Consider the following 19,886-nt stretch of genomic DNA (forward strand, 5'->3'; position numbering starts at 1 on the left):
ACTATTTCTGCATTGATGTTAGACCACATAAACATTTTTAGTAATCCAAAGCAATAGCAATAAATTTCAGGTTTCAGTCTCAGTCCCTCAGAGGGCTTCAGTTTACACTCACCGTTGTGCACCAGTGTTTACCACTCATACAGGGAGAATTCCACTGTGGACGAGGCACAGATGAGACATTTAATATATAAATATTTTTATATTTTATGTATTTAAATGAGATATACTCCTTGATGTCATGAAAATATGACAAAGCATCCCATTAAAACCAGTTGAAACCAGTTGCATTTTAAACCTATGTTAGATGCTTCAACAAAAAAACACTGGATTTACAGGATAAAATAAACCTTGTAGCATTAAATCCAGTGTAAATGCACCTGGAGATACACAGGTAACATGCAGCCTCGCTCTCACTACTGTCCCCATTATTTTGCGTTTATACCTCTTTCTTTTAGCAGAGATGAAGGCAAACAGGTAGGTAGGAAACCATATATACTGTATGTTTGCTCTTCAAATTAACCATGTTTTTCATACAGAATAATGCCTCCACAGACACTTGAACAGAAACAGTTAAAATTATTTTACAAGATTTTTTCAAACGGTAAAACAATATTATTTCTTTGTTTCAGTCTGGCCAACAGAGAGAGCTGTACACCCCCCCACCCTCCCCTGAATGAAGTGCACTGGTGGATAATGAGCAGCATGATGAAGTCCTGTAAAAAGATGAAGCAGGTAGGCTAAAGCTTCATTTTCATTCACGACATACCGACAGCAGCTACAGTGAATCTGACGTGTGTCTTCTCAAAAATGTAACTACATGTTGGGACTACTGTGGCTGCAGGGGGGCTGCAAGACCTGTGTATGGGCTGCTTGTGGTTTCTGATGCCAGTGGGAGATGTAACATAAATCAAGGCAGTTATCTTCTTTCAGTGACGCGCATCTAGTAAAGTAATCTCCTCTGCAAACCCTCTGCTCACTGCGACTCCTGCTCTCTATCACAGTGAATAAGATAATGTAAATATGGCGACAGCACGTGATTGTCCCGTTTTCAGTAATGAAACGAGACAAACCTTCCAATCGCTTGAATTGCAGAATAAATGAAAGAATGTAAGTTACTGTTAGAAAGATTCTGTGGGGAAAATAATTATAACATAATACAGCCTAATCACATCTGGTGGTGCCATAAGCAGGTGAAATCCAGTGCTGTACATATCAATAATCAAAGTTAAAGTAAAAAAAAAAAAAAAAACATAATTATTTGCGATTAACACTCAGGAAAGTAGTTAATTTGTAGGCATTTTAGATTCACTGTAAGGCAGGACAAGAACAGCAGAAGCACTGTGTCACGGAGGAGAAACTCTTGGTGAAAACAAAAGTTGTGCTTCCCCCCCAAAGACTCATCATTGGTAGCTAGCCTTGATTAGGCAGCAGGGATGTTTGTGAATCCTATCACCCTGCTATGCAGTGGAGTGCGGTCAGGCCAACTGAGCCCATTAGCCTTTTCTGAAATAGCACAGTGAAGTTCTGCCAGCAGGAACCAGCCAAGTAAGACCAGATGCAGACTAATGTGTCTGCCAAAAACGTACTATCCAGAACAGGATCTCACTATCTACGATATCATCATATATTTACAGTAACTTACTTCTGCAGTAAAGAGCAGCAACTTGGAGTGTCACTATACCATGCCTCATTGTGAACATAACTGCCAGGGCCATATCCTCATCTATAAATGTGTTCTTGTAATGCTGACCTTCATCGGATAAACATCAGTACATTTTAGTGCCTCTGTTTAAGCATGTTTAATAGGTGATTTATCCTAAATAGGCTTATTTAATAGATTCGATGATAATGTGCTTGAAGATAAAACCCCTGTGGTAGAGGATGTTTTCTATGTGTGACGTTGATGTGGAGGAAGAAGATGTTTGCAGCTCTCTGTCATATGAAGCGATTATGCAGCTGTGGCCTTTCTGTGAACTGCTGTACTTGTGTGTAAAGAGATATCTCAAAACTAACAAGTCTGAGGAGGTCCTGAATCCACAACGCATTAAACAAACATCGTGGGCTACGATATGCTTCTGGAAACATTTGTAAAGGCGCAATGTTGTTTTAGAGTTACATTATTCTCAGCTGTGGTACCAACCCTAATGTTCAGCACCACTGCATCAGAGCAGCAGGGTGAGGGTTAGATTTGTTTCTGTGCTGAGGCCTGATACGAAATTCACAGTTTCCAGAGTGATTTGAATGGTAAGTGGAATAACTGCAAGGGTTAGGGAGTGTGATGATGCACAGCCCGGAGATGACTTCAGGGGAAGTGAGCTTGTTCCTGGGAAGCAGCAGAGCAGATATAAAAGACCACAGCATGTGTTTACACAGTGGTCTGTGCGCCCTAGTGAAATCTCTCCCTCTCCGTCTCTCCCTCTCTGTCTCTCCCTCTCCTTGGCCTCTGGATGTGCCGACGTCTATCAAAGAGAAACTGTTGAGGCTGTGAGAGATTTTCCGCTCCGTCTTTTTCTGCCCCCTTTTCAAATCAATGGGTGTCGTGTCTTTGAGACAGTTTGTCAACAGACACAGATGGTGTAAGGGGGTCGATGGGGCAGAGGAAGAAAAGGTAAAAAATAAGTTAAGAAGAAAGGAAGGCAGGTAGGTACTAAAAGGAAGGGAGGAATTGATACATTTTTTTGAGGAATTAAGAACATCTGTTAAAAACTTAAAGGAATAGGGCAGACATCGAGGAGAAACAAATAAGGGATATATAGTAGCAGGAGAAGAGAAATATGAATGAGTTGAAGTAAAGATAAATGGCAAGACAGGGTGAAGAATACAGATGTGGGAGGGTATTAAATTATTTTCAGACTTGGATTCTAAGGAGTCCGCATATGATTTGCTGGATTGAAGCTATCCTAAGGCCACACAGCACAAATCTTTTGATTTTAGTAATGTTCCTCCACACTTCAACTCCCTCATCAACCTCAGCACTTAACACCATTTGACAAAAGCTAACGCAGCATGTTGATTTCTTACTCCTAAGTTGTGTTTATTTTAAAAATCAGTCTCTACAAGTCAGCGACAAAACTTAATGAAAATGTTAATACCTGCATATTGAAATTTCTGATCGTTCCAGTCAAAGTAGAACTTATCTCTGAGGTTTGGGGCCGACCATTCAGCACAATTAATTAAAGCCATAGAACTAAGAGTGGAATGATTTGGTGTTATCAAAATGTAAAATCTGGAGCTCATTTAGAGACGTTGAGGTGTTTGTTTCTGGAAATTAGACATGACATCAGGGAACAGTTTTGTGATGATTTTCTACTGTTTGATCTTTGGTCAAAAGCTGCTGAAGATAATCCTAAACCACAGTGATAAGATATTATCTCTGAAACTACTATTGGCCTCAAATAAATATTTCTACAAAGGGTGACAGCAGGACATAACCCAGGGCTTAATTACATTTCAAACTAAATTTATCACTAAGTTAATTGTTAGCTGTGTTGAAAGAGGCAAAAAGAAACTAAAAAAAAAGAAAAATGTTTTAGTGCATAAAGGGGAATGTCTGTTTCTACTAAAGGATCAAAATCGGTGCAGCAGAGCTGGAGATATTTCCTATTTTCTTATATGTATTCTTCTTCTTCTTGTTTAAACCTTTCACCTACCCCCTATGCTACACGACCACCAACAGCTAGCAGTGGCTAATATATCCAGGAGTTTATAGCCCAGTGCTCGGAAACTGGCAGTCCGCAGGCCAAAACTGGTCCCCCAGCAATAATATCTGGTCCACCAGATAATTTTGATCATCAGATTTTTAAAATTTGACATCGGACTCACAGTCTCATGTTTAGCTATAATGTCCACATAGAGAAACTACCCTGAACCTGAAGAATTATACTATTATACTTCACCAACCTTTGGCATTTTTACCTACAAAATAAAAGTGCCAGAAAGGTTTTCTCTCTTTTTTTTTTTCTTTTTTTTTTGCAGTATTGCTTTTATTTCAAGCTGTTGACCGTTTTAATTCTAAAAAGTTCAGACAGTACGCGATTAGTGGTATGAAAAATATAACACCAGTTCAGTACTTTACTGTGATAGTGATCCACGGCGCCACCTGAGGCCAGACTTACTTGCCGACCCCTGCTGTAGTCTGTAGCCTGCAGATAATGGGGGGAGGGGGTACAGAGGTCTGGTAATCCCACTTCTTTCTAACTCCACACCCCCATATTTATTTATAATTCAAACTTGTAGGGTTCAGACTCAACCAACACTGTCTCAGGTGACAACACCTGAGGACATTTATCAGCTGTCATGCAGCTCCTTCTGGAGCCATAGAGTACAGCTTTTTTCACATGCGGTTGGACACCTTACCACCGGGAAACAGACATTCCCCTTTAATGCACTGACACATTTTTCTATTCCTCATTCTCTGTCGAGATTTTCCTCTTTCAACACAGCTAACAATTAACTGGGTGATAGATTTAGTTTGAAATGTAATTAAGCTCGGGGTTATGTCCTGCTGTCACCCTTTGTAGAAATATTTCTTTGAGGCCAATAGTAGTTATAGATTATATCTTATCAATGTGGTTATGATTATCTTCAGCAGCTTTTGACCAAAGATCAAACAGTAGAAAATCATCAGAAAACTCCCTGATGTCATGTCTAATTTCCAGGAACAAACACCTCAACGTCTCTAAATGAGCTCCAGATTTTACATTTTGATAACACCAAATCATTCCACTCTTAGTTCTATGGCTTTAATTAATTGTGCTAAATGGTCGGCCCCAAACCTCAGAGATAAGTTCTACTTAGATATGGAACAATCAGAAATTTCAATATGCAGATGTTAACTTTTGTTAAGTTTTGTCGCTGACTTGCCGAGACTAATTTTTAAAATAAACACAACTTGTAAGAAATCAACATGCTGTTTTAGCTTTTGTCAAAGGGTGTTAAGTGCTGAGGTTGATAAGGGAGCTGAAGTGTGGAGGAACATTACTAAAATCAAAAGATTTGTGCTGTGTGGCCTTAGGGTAGCTTCAATACAGCATAACATATGTGGACTCCTTAGAATCCAAGTCTGAAAATAATTCAATACCCTCCAACATCTGTATTCTTCACCCTGTGTTGCCCATTTATTACGTCAATTTATTCATATTTCTATTCTTCTCCAATATATTCCTCGTTTCTGTGTAACTACTTCTTGTGTAACTATTCTTGGGTAGCTATTTCTTGGATCTTAGTGGTTGCCAGGCAACCAGTGGAGTCTCCAGAAAGTTTTATGTTGTGTACATTATTATTGTCCCAATTTAGGGACTGAATCCCATAGGGTGCAGCCTATGAAGGTATGGCCTCCAAAGACCGCATAGACTGCAGAGGCCAATTGAAATGAGATGGTCTGGTTTACAGAGGAGTTCCTCTTTATCTTCGGTCACTGTTTTATTTGTGGATGAATACATTTTGGGAAAGGTTTGGCCACGAAGAATCCACCCATTGGATCCTTCGTTGCCAAGGAAACAAAGGACACTTTTCTCGGCCGTGTTCGAAGGAGCGTTCGAAATGGGACAACCTTGTCAAACCGCTGTCAAGCAATCTGTCTCCAAATGCAGCCTTCGAAGGATTCGGCCCCAGAATTGAGACACAGCTTATGTTATTCAGTAACTAACATCATTAGAGAAGGAAGCTTGGCGTAGATAGTGGCAGCCCTAACAGCCCTACAGGAAGATAGATGCAGGATGTGTGAATGATGGAGGATTACAATGGAGCAATCTGTGTAAGATTTCACGCTCAGTGGTTTTTACTTTTCACTGGACCATTTGACTCAGTTCAATAACAAGCAACAGTTTGAAACTGATTTTCTAAATTGCCTTTTTTACTCTTGACCACTCAAGTGGAGTGTGAGTCTGCAGCCAAACATAACAGAGTTTTACAGTTTCATAGGGTTGAAATGCTAGTTAAATTTAAAACCAAGACTGGGGTAAATATACAGCTGCTAAATAAGTTAACAGGCTTGGTTCACCATTAAATACCACACCAGCAGCCCGAAACACACACACACACACACACACACACACACACACACACGCACACGCACACGCACACACACACACACACACATTGAGTATATGTAATCAACTCAATAACACGTTCTTGGCAGAAATAAGAAAATAAAATCTGAAGAAAAAGAAGTCCAACTACATCCCATGTTTACTTACATGAAGCGTTACACTGCTCGGATTGAATGCATTTTAACTGATGTGTAATATACAATTAAATTCATGCTAGACATCATTAGAGCTTCTTTTGAGTGAATAATCTCTGTACCGATATTTCTTTGTAGACCATGTTGTGAATCAGTCAATGGGTTAAGTATTATGCAGGATCTTATGCAACTATCCTTCGTGCAAGACTATTCAACTAGAGTGAATGCTTACACACATTACCTCTTATTTGTGTAAATACTGGTGTTCACCTATGAGTGAAATTAGTTTGGTACATGGGTTATCAAATGGGCACCTCTCGACACAGATGTTTCCAAAGTTTTTGCTAATCCAACCAAACTGGCAGCTGGCTGTAGCTTTCAATTTGCTCTGCAGACATGAGTGTTGTACTACTTTTCTCATGTAACCATCTATAGAAAGCAAATTAGCACTTCTACCATACAAATCTAAAAAAATCTAACTATTACTTTAAGGTGAAGAAGCTATTGTGTGAGAAAGAGCTACAGGTGAAGCAAGCAAGGAAGTATGATTGTGAACTCAAAAGAAGCTGACCATAGCAGACACAAACAGCATTACAAACAGATGGAATACACAAAAACTTAACTCCCTAAAGACATCCTATGTTTTGTGTTTTTACACACCAGCCTGTACACATGAGAGTTAGAACTGTAGTGAATCATCATGGGAAACACAAATCAAAACTTTGCAAAAGCTGAGGCAGACTGAATGCGTGCATAGATAAGCTACAAAGACAGAGATCGACAGAGACAGGGTCAGAAAGACAGGACAGGATTTGTCCTGCTCTGCTCTGTGGAGCAAGAGAGAGACAGCTCAGACAGACAGACAGACAGTGACAGACAGGGAGTAGGAAAGTCAAGGAGGTTGGAGGCTGAACAGGCAAAAATGAGCAATCTATCTGCTCTGCAACAGCTGTTTAACATCTGCTGCGTGCCAGTCAAAGCCCGAGGAACACGAGTGCTGTAGAGCACACGAGGAGAAAGTGGGAGAGGAGAACAAGGAGAATGCTTGAAGTTGCCTGATGGAAATGTGAGTGGGATGGAGAGCCGGCGAGAGATGGAGAGACACTCAGTTGAAGAGAGGGAATGATAGAGTGATTTGATGAAGGGAGAGAGCAGTAGAAAAGAAGACAAGGGGGGGAGTGTTGGGAAGGAAATTATATTGTGAATAAGAAGAGCGCGAGACCGAGACAAACATTGAGAGAGTTGCAAAGGGGGAAAAGAGAAGACTAAGACGAGAGAGAGATGAGAGAGGATGAGTCTCTAGAGCAGTAAACTTAATTAAAGATTTCTTTTTTTGGGGGGGGGGGGGGGGGGGGGGGGGCGGGGGGCTGACGTTGAACACTTTGGTGGATGAGAGGAAAGTATGGGAGAGGAGAAGAGAGACGGGGAATGGGCAGGAGGCCCAGAAAGATAAAAAAAAATGTAAGAAAAGAGACAGAGCCAAAAAAAAGTTTAAACAGACTATGAAAAGTATAGGTGAAAAGTGAGCATGTAATCCTGGGGATTAAAGAAACAACATCTGCACAAGTTCAAGAGTGCATATGTGGCAAGAAATTAAGTTGTACTGTATGATGTTGTATTTATGTTGTGTTGAAGATACATGGAAGGTTTGTTCAAAGCTCGGCAGCACTGAATGCCAGGACTCATGTAGTCCAAAGATTATTGATTTAGAGAGAAGTGAGCACAAGCACAGCTAACACAGGTATACAGTACTAATTACTTTTAACTTACATTATGGGACCAAGTATTTTTGAAGTTCTAATCAAGCCTTTATTTCAACACTGTGTGCTATAAAAAAGAAAAAAAAGAAAGTTGAGAAAACTCAAAAAGCAAAAATAATAAGAAACAGAGAATTTAACAATTTAACTGATTTTCAGAAATTTGACCTTTGAGTTTAACTAATGTTAACCTACTTAAACTAATGAAATTAATTTCAGCCAGTAACCTATTGTTATAGCTCTTGCTGTTTTGCTAGCAATCACATTCAGACCTGAATCAGTGTTGATGTGACACTTAAAAATGAATATACAAAGAGTATGAGTAGTAGTCAAAGTGGATACCGGTCTCCATCATTGTTTGCGTTATTTTAGCGATCAAAATCACAGGCGTTTGTTCTTTATGCCTAAAACCTTTAAGTTGGTATGTTTACAGTGAGTAAATACAGGCTTACATTAGCTGTTACAGCCAATCAGCTTCAATATGATCAGCCTGTTAGTCACACAGCCGGCCGTCGAAGGACCTGGACGTCTGGTGCATTATAGGGGAAAGATTGCTTCTCATGTTAGGTGACCCGGGGTCACTTTATGGGAATCGATTATAGGGACCAGGGACCACAGAAAATGCTTCCAATACTCAGAGCTTTGTACAGGACAGCAATGTTTGTCTTTCCTTAAGGTGAACTTTCCAATTATTAATAACTGCAAACTGAACAAACCTTCCAAATGAAAAGACAAAATATAGTACGTAGGACGATCATTTTTCTGTGCCCTCCAAAGCCATTACAAAATACTGTTGAAATATAAATCAGTTTTGATTATTTACACAACCTTTCTTTTATCAGGCAAGACATTAAGAACAATGTCTTACTCATAATGACGTGCAATACGGATAAGACAAACAAAAACTGAAAATGACTAATTTGTCAAATGAAACGGAAAACATTTACAAGTATCATTAAAAATATTCTTAAAGCAGTGATGGTGATACATTTGTCCAATTTTATTGGGGTTTTTTTGTAACAAATTCCAAAAATGAACAGCAGCAGACTGGGATGAGAACAGACAAAAATGGGATTGGATGTAGGGGCCCTTACTCTGGTGTAATAGTAAGACCACATATTGTACTTGGCTACAAATATTGGCTGCAATAACTGCCTTAAACAGGGAGATCAGTACCCAAGAAGAGTTTTATAAATAAGCAAAAGCCAGTGTATGTTACAACGAGTATGCAGAGAATACAGAAGGCAGTGGTGTGTTTTGAAGGGTGCATTCATAGTGCATCGAATAGCAGTGTGGTAAATTGGGTCAAGCTTTTGAAGTGTTCCTTTGCAAGGCAATCTATAATTGTATTCTCTTAATCAAACAAAGGAGGTATGGTCATTCGCACAGTCATGCATTTGACAGCAGATGTAAAAGAGGAATTTCTATTTAGAAAGCCAAGTTTAGCCTTGACCTTGAAAGTAATAATAATAGTAATAATTGCAATATCTCGCCAGATTCTGGTATTTGTAAACTGGGACCTGCTCTGGGAAGGTTCCATCTCTAGTGGTAATTTAAAGGTGGAAGGGGACATGGTGCTTTCCTGACCAAACCACAAAACTTTAGTCTTGGCAGCATTTAATGATAAGGTGATTAAACCCTGCTGTGTTTCAAGAAAGCTATCCTGAAGTGATTTTGTCACTGCATCGGGAGATGGACCAGTAGCTTACAAGATTGTATCATCAGCATATGAATATGGGAGTTATTAACAACATAAGGAATATCATTAATACATATGGAGAAGAGAGTGGGACCAGGTATTGAGCCCTGGGGCACACCTGAAGACACAGGAGGGGGCTGCGAGAGATGGAGGTCTAAATTACCACACTGCATCCTATTAGAGAGGCAGTTAGAAAACCAAGCCAATGAGTGACTGGAGATCCCAGTACTATCTAAGTCACTAAATATTGACCTAGGTTTGGTTAGGTTTAGGGACAGATGTTTTTTTGGGTTAATATTAATACTGTGTTATGGTTTCAGGACTTTGTTGTCATGGTTACGATATAATAACACCTTTTGACTTCCTTGTGGTGTTGTCAAACGAATGTATTGCATATGTGTTTTGGGGCACATACTGAAATGACTGATGCTGTTGTTTTTCTTGGGAGGCATTGGAAGCGAAGAATGACTGTGACTGATTATCACTACATTCATGACACTTATGTTGGACAATGCCAAGTGTGCAGTATATATTGTATCAAGACAGCTGAAACCTAAATTCATCTTAATTAAAAAACATAATCTGAACAATCAAATTAATATTAAATCCAGACAGCACCAAAGCCATAAACAAATCAACATTTTTTAACTTAACAACGAGTGTTTGTTGAGACAGAGTCAGAAACTTGATGACTTCACTAACTAATGGTTGATTGTAGGTTTTTATGGTAGTGGTTAAGTCTGTTTTGTAGTGCAAAATATTCTTTCAATATTTGTCTCCCAAAATATGTTCAGGAGTTGGTGGAATCCAAATAAACAAGTTAGAATAATGAAATCCTCACCCTCAGTAAGGTGTGTGCGTGTCTGCTGACGCCCTGCTCCCTGATTAGGCAAAAAAGAAACCTATATGTGTCTGACATTGAGAGAGCAAACAGTATGTAAATAACTGTTATGATCTCTGTTGGTGGTGCATAAACCAAGGTGAAAAAAATAAACATTAAATTCGCAGCAACAAGCCCTCTGCCATCACACACAAAAAGCCTCCCTCTGCCTGTCGTTAAACAAACACACACAGAGAAACTTGGCAACTGTGCATATTTTTTTGTAATTCAGAGATGCTAACTGTGACATGATCTTTCCATATGGATCACGAGATTATATTTATGCAAAGCAGGGAGTGCTGCACAAGTTTTGCACAAATGCAACATTTAAATACAAAGCTAATACAAATGCAATATAATTTTACCATTCCCATAATAGTAGATTTCAGCAGTAACAGACTCCTTTATATAGTTAAGGTAAGGTTAGATTAGAGGTCCTAAGATCCTGGAAAATAGTGGTTGTAAACAGCTGTTTACAAAATGTTCATCTTGACTATTTCCAGGGTTCATTGGACATGACTCGTATTTGTACAGGTTCGTGGATCTGGGGCTTGTGTCCTGAAGCGAGGTTGGTGGGTGATTCTGCTATCTTTGTGCTTAAATCTGATTTTCTGGTATAATGAAGCTGTCTTACTTAACTGTGTTTGACCATGGTAGCCTATGCTGCATGGCTAATATGCTCCTGAGCAGGTTAACTCCAGCAGCCTGACCACTGACCACTCAGTTTCCAGGAAAACTCAATTGTTTTCTTGTTCCAGGCTTTCATGTCCACTCAGACTTCTTAACAAACCCGGGAACAGTGTAGTGTGATAAATACATCACAAATGATCATCATTGCATTGTGCTTTTCAGACAGGATTCTATCAGTGGAGCTCAGAATAACACGAGGAGACGTTGTCATATAATAGAAAAAAATTGTTTGCCCACTGTTGGGTTTTATTAAAAAAAATCCACACACTATTCCTTATCTCCCAATAAATAATAATGTAACATTTCAATCATCATCATCCTCATCATCTTCGTCCTCTTTGTGTTGACAGCAGAAATAATCTTACAAGATTTAAATCCCTGTCTATATTACATGAACCTGCTTCCTGCTGTGTAAGTAAAGCCAGACTTAATTGAGCTTGTTGATGACCAGCTTTGTTTAGACACTCACAGCACTTGGTTAAGGTTAAGGACAACCCATGGTCTTGGTTAAATATTGAAAAAGTCAGCAGTGACTTGAAGCACATGTTGACTTTATTAACATTTAATGGAAACCCTTCACTAAAGTGCTTTCTGTGGCCTGACTCTAACGACATGCAGGACTCTGGATGTGAATCCTCGTCTCTGGTATCACAGTTCTGAGCTTTGCAGAGCTTTTTTGACAATAACACAGTCACATGTATTGTAAAAGGCTAGATTTATTTATTTATTTATTTTTGAAGGGCTAAATACTCCAATAGACCTCAGAGTAATAACTATGGAAATTTGTCCCAGCTAGCATCTGTTATGCTGACTCTGTAACTTTCATACAGGGTTCCTTGCATTAGTCTTTCTAAAAAGTTGAAGGTTAGACTTAATATGGCAATCCTTTCTTTCTTTCTTTCTTTCTTTCTTTCTTTCTTTCTTTCTTTCTTTCTTTCTTTCTTTCTTCTCAGGATCAGTGAGGGGCTTATCATTTTCCAAATTACAGGTATTTAATCTCTTTTTCTTACAATTTTTTTTTTACCTTCATCAGCTTTTAAAATGATTTTCTTTAAAATCTAATAACCTAAATGAAGTCATATATCTGAATAAACATTCTGGTGACTCCTAGGGACGCACAGTTGCAAGACTGGCACGTTGTTCCTTTTAACTGGGGAACCTCCAGATTTTAATTAGGCAAAGTCTTGCTAGGCTTGCACAATGTCTCCTCACCTGTGAGTCTAATTACATGATGTCTTGCTCCAGGCAGTGTTTAACTTAAATACAGAACACAGGGGGTGTATTAAGAAATGAACTCAGCCTCACTCCATTTTGGCATAAAACTACAGAAAAGGTTCTAAGGCCTCTTCACATGAGAGGAGCAATGCAAAATGTGATCAAATTAGGATAAAGGCAACAGGGAAAGGCGATGCAATTAAGCAGCGTAAGGTTTAAAGAAGTTCAGGAATGAGGTCTGGAGGTTCATGGAAACAGCAGTGGACAAAACAATCTCACCTCAAGGTCCATTTGAATTTTTTGATCATATCACATGATGTTAGTCGGCAGATGTAGTTCTCCTGTTGTCAAAGAAATGTGATGGTTCAATTTCTGAGCACTTAGGGTACATTTCATGCAGTGTTGGTAAGAACTTGAGTATATAAATTTTGTTACTTCAGGGAAATATAGTGCTTTTTACTAAGATATATTTATGTGAGAGATGCACAAAAGTCAAAACTGAAAACAGATTAATGAATCAGAGCTTAGTTTTTTCTTCTTTCCTTTCCCATGACCCCTCAGATTTATCGTGTGACCATTTTGATAGGCTAAGTAGCTTTAGCAAAATAGTTGGAACTAGTTGGAGCAGCTCCACCTCAAGCAGCTACAACAGTAAGATGCTGGTGAAGCATTGATGCATAGTTAACAATCTAATGGAAAGACGAAGTGACAGACAGGAGTGGACGCTGTAGAAGGTGTCAGACAGCAGAGATTACAACTAGAAAATTGAAGCATTAAACTGATAATACTAATGTATTTTTACTGAAGTAGGATTCTGAATGCAGGATTTTCATTTGTATAGTATTTTTACTTTGTATTGTTATTTTCCCATAAAAAACAATTGATCAATCAACAAAAATTATGCTTTGTATATATGATGTTCTGTTTTCAAATATTGTTCTTCACTTAGGAACTTGGTGACATTTAAACGCCAAAAACCTGAAACACTGCTTTGTGATATATAACTGCCCCATAAGTATTGTCTTGCTGTGACCAATATCAGTTTTCTTCTCCAGAGATAGTCAGTTTATGCTGCAGCAAATGGAGCATCAAAATCGTTATTTACAACCCAATACAGTCTTAAACTGTATATCATAATTGCTGTCACAGACGTTTTGATTGCAAAACAGGCATATTTATGGACCGCCATCACAAAACTAAATGTGGAAACAATCTGCGAAAAGGGTTTATTTCGCTATTTGGAGTGCTTATACACATGCACTTCATTATCCTGCCAAGATTTAGCTGATTGTCCTAAAACCCACCCCTTTTTTTCCTCTGCTTAATTTCCAAAGATTTAACTGACGTGTGTGCTGCAGATTGATAACCTCTGCAATCCTAAATGGCTACTTTCTTAAAGGAGTTCTGCGTATGCATTAGTCGCAGGGACATCCTTGGAGGATATTCACACCAATAAACTTCTCATTTCCATCAAGGTCAGAGGAGGAGGGGAAATCACAGCCAAAGAAGAAGCCATGCTCTCCCTGAAGTTTTCTCCAACTGTTGTTGAGTTCTTCCAGGGCTAGGGGCCATTCAGAGAGTTTTTCGACGACACATGCCAACATCTCTTGATGCTGTGCCAGCATCGCTTAGCCCCAGCCTGACTGTGACATTCCTCCTGGCAGAACAAGTCTGTGACTCGGGCGAGATTTTCAAACATTTCTCAAAGCCCCAATGAGCAAAATTATGGCTAATTAGTCACCAGGCTGCCATGGTGTATTAGGAGTGACAATGGCACGTCTATAGCTGACAGCACATGTCTCTCTCCCTCTCGCTTCTCTCTCTCTCTCTCTCTCTCTCTCTTTCTCTCTGTCTCTCTCTCTCTGTACATCTTTTGCTCTATCTGTCCCTCGCTGCTGTCAGCAGTGACATTACAGAAATGGAAGACATTATTGAAATAAATAATTCACCATCACATCTGTTATCTATTCACGGTAAACATTTCTCTCATCAGCATTGTGATGTCTATGGCTCATCTGCCAGCGCCTCTGACAGGGTGATAATTTTGTGCTGAGTGAACAGCAGCAGCCATTCAGATGTGTACGTTCGTCTGTGCATTTCAACCCTCCAAAGATTTTTTAGCTGTGTTGTCAGTTGGCCCACATGCTGCATGGCCTACATTTGGACTAGTTCACACAAGAATTCCACTTACAAGGGAGAAAAGAGAGAGTCAATAGCAGGGCAGAAATCAAGACTGTCGTAGTTCATTTCAGGTTGAGATTCAATTCAGTTTGTGAGGGTGAGTCCTTACTAGGGGTGCAAAATGAATGGAAATATTATCCAAATCTCAGTATGGCCAAGTGCAATATCTGGATCCAATTTTTTGATAAAGGTAAATTGTGTTACAACATATCATAAATGAAGCATTGTGGGGCTACAGAGATGCCCAGGCCTGCAAATCTTATTCTCCAAACATAACAAAACACGCTTGTTTAGTACAGGCTCAGCAAAAATCACATCATCATCAATTTTATATTTTCTCTCAGTGAAAATGAGATGCAAAAATGACCATTCCCACTATAATAATGTAATGATCACAGTGAGCTTTATAGTGTCTTTCATCTTAATTTATTATAACTTCAGAGGCGGGTGATAATGCTCTGTAGGTTCATCCCTACGGACAACTTTGTTCACATATAATTAGATCCATTGTTAATATGAAATTATTGGATATAGCCACTAATCAGGGTTGGTTAGAGTCTGTAGCTCTTGTGTAGCAGGCTGTTGTTTTGCTGTTAGTTACACTGCTTTACAAAAATATGGTTTAAAATGAAGTAATATGATTGGCAGTATGGGAACAGTTTCTCCAGTGATGGAAAACTGTGCTAACACGAGACATGGGATTTACAAAACAGACAAAATGCTGTTTAATTTCACTTCCTGAAGTTGTGCCCCTATACAATGAGGGATTATCACTGATACATAGTCACTCTCACTTCTACCTTCAAATAAAGTAGATAATCCGACCAAACAGTTTGCTTGTTTTGAACCTGATCATCAGACTGCTCGTCGCTTGCAGTGTCTGCTTCATTGTAGCATTGAATCTTCGCCATGACTTTGAGCACAGCGGTATCATAACCAGAGTTCTGTAGATGATGGTTAAAACTAAAAACATAAGAACCAACTTGTCATATACCAGAATGTTTCTTAAAGCCTGTAGTTTGAACTTTAGGGAAGCGATTTTAGTATTTTCCCTCAATCTATTTGAATTTGAAATTTAAAATAAGAAAAATATACCTTTAACACACATCTTAAATTGTGTCTTTGTGAACTGGTAGGTTTTCAGAGTTTGTATTTTATGTATTTTTACATTTTTATAATCACACCAACCTAATCTTGTATCTCAGTTTGAATATATCTGTCAACACTTTTTATTCTGTTTTATTTTGAAGAATCCCAAATGTTGTATGCCCGTCAGGATGTGTATTCCTTTTGTCTCTCTCCCTGTCTGGCTTTCTCACTCTCCTGTCCCTCGCTCGCCCCTTACTTTCTTTCTCCAGGCCCTTATAAAAACCATATTAGTTGGATGTGAGTAGCAGCAACAGCCTTTGGCGACATGTGTGGGGCTAAGGGACCTTAATTAAGAGACCCATTTATAGTTCCTCATGCTGCAATGGTAAAGCTGCAGCTTTTGGTTTTGACACTGCTTTGTCAGTCTATTTGAGTCTTTCTCTGTCTCTCCCCATCTGTCTTTCTGTGTCCATATTGTTCTGGAGGGTCTGACTGACCTTATGAGTGGCTGTAATGAGGAGGAGAGCAGAGCCTAGACTGAGTGATATATTATGACAGAATAAGAATTATACTGGGCATCAAAAGGGAAATTCACATGCCACTAAAACTGGCAGCAGAAATAGTCATGAAATGAAAATAACATTGGCAACAGCAGTTATTTGTTTGAAAGTTTGGTATAAACTGATCATACAGTAACTGGCCAAGTTGGTGAATTTATGTCTAGTGTATGAATCAGAAATCACAGTACATGGTTCCTGGGGACTGATTCAAAGTGAGCCAAAAAGATGAGATTTTTTTTTTTCTTTTTTACTGTACCTGCTTCATCATTTTCAGAGTCAACATGGCTTGAAACAAAAGCCAGTGAACTGCTGCATTGCGTAACAGTCAGGGTGACACTTGTTTCACATTCTCATCAAATTCATGTGTACTTTTCGTGTCTTCAATCCACCTGAAACCACCTGGTATGTGGAGGGAGGTAAAGGGCTGAAGAAAACTTTAAAAGTATTGACTGGTGATTTTACTTGATTGCTATTTAATGATGTTGAAGATAAAATATGATACATTTTAAAGTTTTTGGCCATGCTCATGGCATGGCTTTATGTGGTATTATATAACATAATAACTTTGTCAGTTCCCTGAGTTTTCACAGCACAACCAGCAGCTCACAATTTTTACGTATTTAGTGAAATATGTCCACATATAATTGATGGATTGACACAAAATCTGTACAGACATTCACACCTAGAGGGTAAATCCTAATGACTTTGGTGACCACCTGACTTTCCTCGCTTTTCCATGTGTCACCATGAGGTTGACATTTTTGTTTTTTGGTGAAATGTCTAAACAACTGCTGGATGGATTACCGTGAAATTTGCATTTTCATGTACATTTCAGCATGAATCGTAATCACTTTAATAATTATTGACCTGAGACACCATCAGGTCAAAATTTTGCTTTGTCCCCCAACCTGATCACCAGATACCAGCAAAACCAAATGACATTCCTATCAGCCACAGCTGTACTTTGTGTTTAGTGTCAATGAGCAAATGTTAACATTCATGGGGTAAGCATTAGACCTGGTAAATGCATTGTCTTTGTGAGCATGTTATCTGCGGATGTTGGCATTTAACTCAAAGCACTGCTGTGTCTCAGTACAGCTTCACAGAAGCTCTAACATGAGCGTAGCCTCTCAGACTCTCTTCTTTATCCTTGATCATATTTCAGTTTTATGCATGAGGCTTGTGCTTCTTGCTCCGTTTTATATTTAGTCTGCAGACCTTACATGGCGTACTGTGTGGTTGTAATTTGTCAACTCTTTGTGTTTGTGTGTTGTTTATTGTGTATAGCTGTTATTTTGTGTTTAGTGTGGCTTCCACTCCACCATACAGATACATGACAATGATTTATTACAAAAAAACACACAATGTACCGAGGTGCATTCGCTGAAATTAGATAAAATGCATCCAATTTAATAGTTTTATGGTTTATGATTGTAGCACTCAATTTTTCTTTCATACTCTTTTAATAAAGAAACTTTATTGTCTTTAATATCCAGAAACACAAGATAAAATATGGCAATTCAAGAGAAACATATAGGGTGTAATGAGATGTAACTGTTATTTCAAAGGGGGAATTTCAATTTAATCATCCATATACAGAATTTCATATATTCAGTCATAGTATTTGATCTTTATATAATTTATTCTGTTAGTGAGTTCCTATGAAATAAGTGTCTTTCTGTGATCATAGCATAGAGCATATTTCGGAACTCACATCATACAGTGTCAGTTAAGTTTATTTTATTTGGCTGCAGCGTGAGAAACAGAAAAAACAAACAATAGAGAAAGCAGAAATGCTGGGGCTTCTCACTCTACTTTGGCATTCACATGCATATAAAATTCATCATGTGTCATGTTATGATTCATGGGCTGCATGTGTCCTCAGGCACTTACAGTACAAACTGTCCATATATAAACACAGGGCTGAGGATATATTCTACAGTATATGAATTATACAAATACCACATTAATTGCATGATGGAGGGTCCTGTATGTAAATTCCTAAGTAGTCCCATATGTTTTTTAGTTTTGTTTTTCTTTTACCAACACTGCTTTTTAATCACACAGAGTATGAAATTTAATTATGATGTTGAAATGATTTATATGCTGTTCAGTGCACCCTGAGGAGTGTGGTCTTCATCTAGAGTTTGAGAAGTGGTCTGTACTATATGATAAGAATACCAGTATTTTGAGATAACTGCATTTCTTATTTGTGTCCCACCTTGAAATCCTATTAAATTTCCTATAGTTTCACAGAGACATGTCTACTAGTCACCGTCACTTTTCTCGTGTAGCCGTAAATGCATTCTTTACCCCTTTAATTGAAACTCATGAACCACATGTGCACATTTTATTAAAATTCAGGTTCATAGGATACATATAATATTCATTATATAACATTCATCACACCCAAGGGTAGCTGCATTTATGTCAATGAACAAATACTGCAGTTATTCATAATGGGAAACAAGGGGAAGCAAGACGGGTGGTTTAGGATAACAAATTAGCATGGAATTTCAAATATACTTAAAGGAGAATTGCGTAGAATTACAGCATCCACATGTTTTATTCAGCATGCCCAAAGGCTGTGCAGTTTGTTTATGTGAGCGTGCATTACTGTTCCCCATAGGAACAAGTGATGATAGAGAAACAGAGGCTGGGGAAGAGCCATGGAATTATAAAAATCTGGTAATGAAATATGGACATTTGGATGACAGATGCACAAGTTTCTTGGTTGGCATTAGAAATATATTTAACTAGCCACACTAACCATAGAATAATGGAGCTCACATGTATTGTTTGAAAATTAGGTTTGTGCAGTACATTGTAGTGGTTTGCCAATGCAGTAGAAACATACTCTATTATCTGGCTTTTTCAACCAGACATTTTATTATGTTAAAATACATTTTTGCAACTAGCTCTATCAGGTTGAATGGGGACTGCTGGTGGACAGGGTTCTGGGTGAGCCACTCGAGGACATTCACAGATAGTCAAAAGTCAGAACTTGGGGCAACCTGAAAGGCCGAACGGTTAGGGTGCATACCACATGGGCTTATATGCCCTGAGCAGCAAGTCCCCTGTACGACTCCCGGTGAGCTGGACCATTTACTGCAATTTCCTGTCTATCTCTGCTGGTCCTGTTGATCAAAGGCATAAAATGGCCAAAAAAGAGAACTGAGAGCTAACTTAGGGCCAATGTTGGCTGGGGTAGATGTCGGCAATAAGCTGTAGAAAAATATCTGCCATACAATTATTATGGAGTTTTGGCAGTTATGTAAAACGTAAAGCAATTTTGCCACATTATGGGCCTTAAACAAGATTATATCATTTCATATAATCCTCAAGGTAGTGACAGGAGATACCTAAGATGCTTGCTCAAGGGGCAGCATATACAACCCAAACAGAGTAGGACCCAGGGCAGACCCAGTGTCAAAAACTGCACTGAGGTCAACAACCGTGCTAAAACAGCATTCACTTGCTAAGTAGACAACATAAACTATACAACTCTTACCTTCTATATGGAGGCAAAAGGCTTTAAGACTTGTTTTCGTTCAGAGAGAGGTTTAGCCTCTAAGGAATGAATGTAAGTTGAAGAAATTTCCTCACAAGTTCTAGAAGTTAATATCTGTGT

General features: G+C 38.7%; 1 long non-coding RNA gene across 2 annotated transcripts in view; it reads left to right on the forward strand.

The window, feature by feature from the left end:
* The first annotated feature begins 638 nt into the window (after positions 1-638).
* LOC111669960 (uncharacterized) overlaps positions 639-19,886 on the forward strand; it is a 38,433-nt gene continuing 19,185 nt past the window's right edge. Inside the window, exons 1-2 of one of the 2 annotated variants that reach the window (XR_015438475.1) lie at positions 639-732; positions 12,164-12,198. This is a non-coding gene — a long non-coding RNA (uncharacterized LOC111669960). The remainder of the gene's footprint in view (positions 733-12,163; positions 12,199-19,886) is intronic. The other variant, XR_002761830.2, reaches the window with a different exon arrangement.

The sequence above is a fragment of the Seriola lalandi genome, unplaced genomic scaffold (genome assembly GCF_002814215.2).
Source record: "Seriola lalandi dorsalis isolate HSWRI2012SDOR001 ecotype SW California unplaced genomic scaffold, Sedor1 jcf7180002054827, whole genome shotgun sequence".
Lineage (NCBI taxonomy): Eukaryota > Metazoa > Chordata > Actinopteri > Carangiformes > Carangidae > Seriola > Seriola lalandi.